Below are 6,619 nucleotides of genomic sequence, written 5' to 3'. Positions count from 1 at the left end.
GCTTAGTACAGTGCTCTGCACATAGTAAGCGCTCAATAAATACGATTGATAATGATGATTATTATTATCCTTAAGGGATCCTTCCGTGAGCATCTGGGGATGTTTTGCCCTGACTACACCAGTCACAATTTATTAGACTCTATATGTTGCCGACTCGTACTTCCCAAGCACTTAGTACAGTACTCTGCACACAGTAAGCGCTCAATAAATATGACTGAATGAATAAATTCGTTGTGAAATAGTTTGTAACTATATTTAAGGCCTGTGTATTAACCAGTGCACACAACAGTGGATGAAAATATTTCTAAAATGATAGCTATGCTGCAATATCTCGACCATAAGCTCCTCGATTTGAACGTAAACTGTTTCTGATCAAGGGATGTGTCCTGCCCATTTGTTGTATTTCCCTAATGCTTATTACAGTGCTCTCCCTTCAGTAGGTGCTTAATAAATACTATACGCATTACGACCGCTAATTACAATCCCTCCACTGACCACTACTACTATATTATTTGCTCTGAATATAATAGTATAGGTACCATCAATCAAGATCACCGGAAATGGTATTATTGCTGCAGACCACTGGTCCATCTTTTCCAGTATTCTGCCTTTGGCTGTGGCAATGGAGTGCTTGGAGGTTAGGGTTGGCCTTTTTGACATCTTTAGTCCAATCACTCATCATATCCTGACTGGATTCCTGTATCAGCCTCTTCTCTGACCTCCCAACTTCTTGTCTCTCCCCACTTCCATATTTCACTCTGCTGTCCAGATTCTACAGAAACTTTCTGGGCATGTCAACCCCTCCCTCAAAAATCTCCAGTGGTTGCCTATCAACCTCCAAATCAAGCAAAAACTCCTCACTATTGGCTTCAAAGCTCTCCATCACCTTGCCCCCTTCTACCTCACCTCCCTTCTCTCCTTCTATATTCCAGCCCACACACTCCGCTCCTCTGCCGCTAACCTTCTTACTGTGCCTCGTTCTCGCCTGTCCCACCGTCAAACCCTGGCCCTCGTCCTACCTCTGTCCTGGAATGCCTTCCCTCCTCAAATCCACCAAACTTACTTCCTTGTGTGTTTCACGACAAGGAAAAGCCCAATTATGCATATATGTATATATCTATAATTGTACTTATTTATATTGATGCCTGTTTGTTTTCATGTGTACATATCTATAATTCTGTTTATTTATACTGATGCCTGTTTACTTGTTTTGATGTCTGTCTCCCCACTTCTAGACCGTGAGCCTGCTTTGGGCAAGGATTGTCTCTTTTTATTGCTGAATTGTACTTTTCAAGCACATAGTACAGTGCTCTGCACACAGTAAGCACTCCATAAATATGATTGAATGAATGAATGGCTATGGATGGAACATCAAACATCCCTAAACTTTCCATCTATTTGTAAACTTTCTCCTCTCATAGTCTCAGTAAGGACCCCTCTGCCCATGAATTTACTTAAATTCCTCTTGAACCTAATGATATTTTTGGTCTCTACCACTTCCTTTAGGAATATGTTCCTATGCTTATTATGAAGTTTTTCCATTTTAGAGTTTAACCTACCAATTTATAGTGTCTATAGCTACTCCATCTTCCTAGTGGTGGGATTTGTGGAATGGCCATCACTTCCACAAACAGTGACCCCAGAGAACTGGGCAAGGGATGATACATAGAATTTTCTTTGGATGGGACTTTGAGGAAACCTTGATTCAGAAAGAATTTGATGTTTGTTTAGGAATGTCTACATTTCGTAATTTAATTTTCTGAATTGTGTTTAGAGCAGGAGGTTCTGGGAAAAAGGTCCATGGATTGAACATTGCAATTTGATGCCTTCATCCCCATTCTGCTAATGTATTTCTCAGATGTCAACCCAAGCAAACAACTCTTCAATCACATTTTTTAGGTCTCTGTTATTAGGTTATTACATCTGTTGCATGATTTTAATTACGTTTATATCATTTAAAGTATATTTAATAGCACCTCCTACTCTCAGTGACCTGTAATGTCATTTTGAATTAGCATTTAATTGGCAGTTTGTCAGAAAGCATTGTGGGTTTTTTTGTTGTTGTTGTTCAGTCAATCATATTTATTGAGCACTTACTGTGTGCAGAGCACTGTACTAAGTGCTTAGAAAGTACAATTCAGCAATAAAGAGAGACAATCCCTGCCCACACAAGGCTTATAGTCTAGAATGGGGGAGACAGACATCTTGTACTTCCCAAGCGCTTAGTACATGTTCTGCACACAGTAAGCGCTCAATAAATACTGGATACATTGAATGAATGAATGAATACAACTAGAATTATAGATATATACCCATCAAAACAAGTAAACAGCCATCAGTATAAATAAATAGAATTATAGATATATACATACATAAGTAGTGTGGGGCAGGGAGGGATGGAAGAGCTAAGGGAGAGAGTTGAAGTGACGCAGAAGGGATGGGGAGCTGAGGATAAGAGGGGCTTAGTCTGGGAAGGCCTCCTGGAGGAGGTGAGCCTTCAGTAGGGCTTTGAAGGGGAGAAGAGTGATTGTTTGGCAGATTTGAGGAGAGAGGGCATTCCAGGCAAGTGGCAGGACGTGGACCATGAGTCGACGGCGGGACAGGAGAGAACGAGGTACAGTGAGGAGGTTAGCACCAGAGGTGTGGAGTGTGCGGGCTGGGATGTAGCAGAGAAGGGTGGTGAGGTACGAGGAGGCAAGGTAATGGAGAGCTCTGAAGCCATTAGTGAGGAGTTTTTGCTAGAAATGGAGGTTGATAGGCAACCACTGGAGATGTTTGAGGAAGGGGGTGACATGCCCAGAAAGTTTCTGTAGAAAGATAATCTGGACAGCAGAGTGAAGTATGGATGTGGGGAGAGACAGGAGGTTGGGAGGTCAGAGAGGAGGCTGATGCAGTAATCCAGTCGCGATAGGATGAGAGATTCTACCAACAAGGTAGCGGTTTGGATGGAGAGGAAAGGGCAGATCTTGGCAACGTTGTGAAGGGGAGACCGACAGGATTTGTTGAAAGATTGGTTACGTGGGTTGAATGAGAGAGCAGAGTCAAAGATGGCAACAAGGTTATGGGCTTGTGAGACGGGAAGGATGGTGGTGCCTTCCACAGTGACGGGAAAGTTCGGGAGAGGATAGAGTTTGAGAGGGAAGATGAGCTCTGTCTTGGACATTTTCAGTTTGAGGTGGTGGGAGGACATCCAGGTGGGGTTGTTTTGAAGGCAGGGAGATGACAGCCTAGAGAGAGGGAGAGAGAACAAGGGAGGAGATATAGATTTGGGTGTCATCTGAATAGAGATGATAGCTGTAGCTGTGGGAGCGAATGAGATCTCCAAGGGAGTGAGTGTAGATGGAGAATAGAAGGGTACCAAGAACTGAAACTTGAGGGATCTACACAGTTAGGGGATTTGAAATATGATATTTGTTAAGTGTTTACTATGAAATGAGTACTGTTCTAATTTCTGGGGTAGATTAATCCGGTTGGACATGGTCTCTGTCCCACCTGGTGTTCACAGTCTAAGTAGAAGTTAGAACAGATCTATACTTCACGCTGTTGCCCGGATCATCTCGATGCAGAAACGCTCTGGGCATGTTACTCCCCTCCTCAAAAATCTCCAGGGCTGCCTGTCAATCTACGCATCAAGCAAAAACTCCTCACTCTCGGCTTCAATGCTCTCCATCCCCTCGCCCCCTCCTACCTCACCTCCCTTCTCTCCTTCTATATTCCAGCCTGCACCCTCCGCTCCTCTGCCACTAACCTTCTCACTGTTCCTCATTCTCACCTGTCCTGCTGAAGACCCCGGGCCCACGTCCTCCCCCTGGCCTGGAATGCCCTCCCTCCACACATCTGCCAAGCTAGCTCTCTTCCTCCCTTCAAAGCCCTACTGAGAGCTCACCTCCTCCAGCAGGCCTTCCCACATTGAGCCCCCTTTTTCCTCTCCTCCTCCCCATCCCCCCTTCCTACCTCCTTCCCCTCCCCACAACACCTGTATCCATGTTTACACAGATTTATCACTGTAATTACTTGTACATATTTACTATTCTATTTATTTTATTTTGTTAATATGTTTTGTTTTGTTGTCTGTCTCCCCCTTCTAGACTGTGAGCCCACTGTTGGGTAGGGACCATCTCTATATGTTGCCGACTTGTACTTCCCAAGCGCTTAGTACAGTGCTCTACACACAGTAAGCACTCAAATATGACTGAATGAATGAACAGGTATTTAATTCCCATTTAACAGTTGAGGAAACTGAGACACAGAGAAGGTAAGTGGTTTGCCCAAGGTCACACAACAAGCAATTAGCAGAGCTGAACTAGAACCCAGGTCCTCTGACTTCCTAGTCACGAGACCCACGATGCCTCTCTGTTGTCGTTGCTAGTATGTGTACCACTGTTTGTTTTACTCATTCAGGACTATGAACGGGATAATTCTATACTCACTCAAGGTAAATTAATTTAGTAGTTAGCTATCTAGTATCCTTCCCTGAGTCAATAAAAACTAATATTCTCATAAGTAAAGCTGTAATGGACAGGTGAAAAAATGCCTCCAATCTGGCGTCAGAGGACTCAATCTAAGATGCGGACTGTGATAATGACTCAATATGACTGTTTTAGAGAAAGGACATCTCAATCCTTTCCACAACTGGATCAATTTACTACTTACTTACTACTTACAACTTACTACTCATTCAGTGGTTTGGAATGTTATCAAAAGGGCCAAACCATCTCCAAAGCACTGGAATCCATGATTTGTGTTTGTAGTTATTTTTTAAAGGATCATTTTCTCGACAACAATCCTGTTATACAGCCTGTCATTTTCCCAGGTTCTTGTTTGAGAAACTATCCCCTGATCCCTGCAAGGACATGTTAGAGAGGGACCTCAGAGAGTTAATGATTTATTTTCATCACCACAGGAATTAAGAACATAAAGCCTTCAGCAATGCCATTACGGGGTCATACTTAGGCCTTTCCAACCCGGAATTCTGCCTCTGACTGGCAACATACTGCTTGGAGGGACAGTGTGATGGCTGTCTTCACACAAGGATTATTATTGGATTTGACACTTCTCCCTCCTTAGGGGAAGAAAAAGCTAAGTTAAATCAGTTTATGGTCTCCTTGACTCACTGAGGGGTGGGGAGAGAGTACAGTTGCTCCATTTCCCAGGTTGTTCTAGTGGATAGAGCAAGAGCTTGGGAATCAGAAGACATGGGTTCTAATCCCGGCTCTGCCACTTGTATGCTGTGCAGCCTTGGGCAAGTCTTTTCATTTCTCCGGGCCTCAGTTACCTCATCTCTAAAATGGGGATTAAGACTGTGAGCCCCCGTGGGACAACCTGATCATCTTGTAACCTCCCCAGTGCTTAGAAGAGTGCTCTGCACATAGTAACTATTTAATAAATGCCATCATTATAATTACAGCGGCATGAACATAGTAAGCGCTTAACAAATGTCACAGTTATTATTATTTGCTCTATATTTCTGTTGCTCTGCTTGGGGAACCAAACACATACGGGAGAGTCAGACTCAATGCTGTAGGAGAGAAGCACCATGACCTAGTGGCAAGACCACCGGTTTGGGAGTTAGAGGATGTGAGTTCTTATCCCGTCTCTGCCACCTGTCTGCTGTGTGACCTTGGGCAAGCCACTTAACTTCTTCATAACAATAATAATAATAATGATGATGGCATTTATTAAGTGCTTACTAAGTGCAAAGCACTGTTCTAAGCCCTGGGGAGGTTACAAGGTTATCAGGTTGTCCCACAGGGGGCTTACAGTACGAGCGCTTAGAACAGTGCTTTGCACATAGTAAGCGCTTAATAAATGCCATAATTATTATTATTATTAATCCCCATTTTACAGTTGAGGCAATTGAGGCACTGAGAAGTTAAGTGACTTGCCCAAAGTCACACAGCCATGCGCAGAGCTGGGATTTGAACCCATGACCTCTGTCTCCAAAGCCCGGGCTCTTTCCACTGAGCCACGCTGCTTTGTGCCTAAGTTACCTCATCTCTAAACTGGGGATAATAGTAGTAATGATGCTGTTTTCTAAGTGCTTACTATGTGGTAAGCACTGTAGTGTGGCTCAGTGGAAAGAGCACGGGCTTTGGAGTCAGAGGTCATGGGTTCAAATCCCAGCTCCACCACTTGTCAGCTGTGTGACTTTGGGCAAGTCACTTCACTTCTCTGGGCCTCAGTTACCTCATCTGGAAAATGGGGATGAAGACTGTGAGCCCCACGTGGGACAACCTGATCACCTTGTAACCTCCCCAGCGCTTAGAACAGTGCTTTGCACATAGTAAGCGCTTAAAAATGCCATTATTATTTATTGTTATTATTGTAAGCACTGGGGTAGGTACCGGGTAATCAGGTTGTCCCAGGTGGGGCTCAAAGTTTTAATCCCCATTTTACAGAACTGAGGCACAGAGAAGTAAAGAGGCTTGCCCAAAGTCACACAGCAGACAAGTGGCAGAGCCAGGATTAGAACCCACATCCTCTAACTCCCAAACCTGTGCTCTTTCCACAAAACAACGCTGCTTCTCTAAGGTCATCTACCTCGGGTGGGACCGTGAGCCCCAACCTGATTACCTTGCACTTCCTGTAGAGCTTGGAACATAATGTGCACTTAATAATT

This window comes from Tachyglossus aculeatus, chromosome 4, assembly GCF_015852505.1.
Source record: "Tachyglossus aculeatus isolate mTacAcu1 chromosome 4, mTacAcu1.pri, whole genome shotgun sequence".
In the NCBI taxonomy this organism is placed as follows: Eukaryota; Metazoa; Chordata; class Mammalia; order Monotremata; family Tachyglossidae; genus Tachyglossus; species Tachyglossus aculeatus.
Note: the sequence above shows the minus strand (reverse complement) of the source record.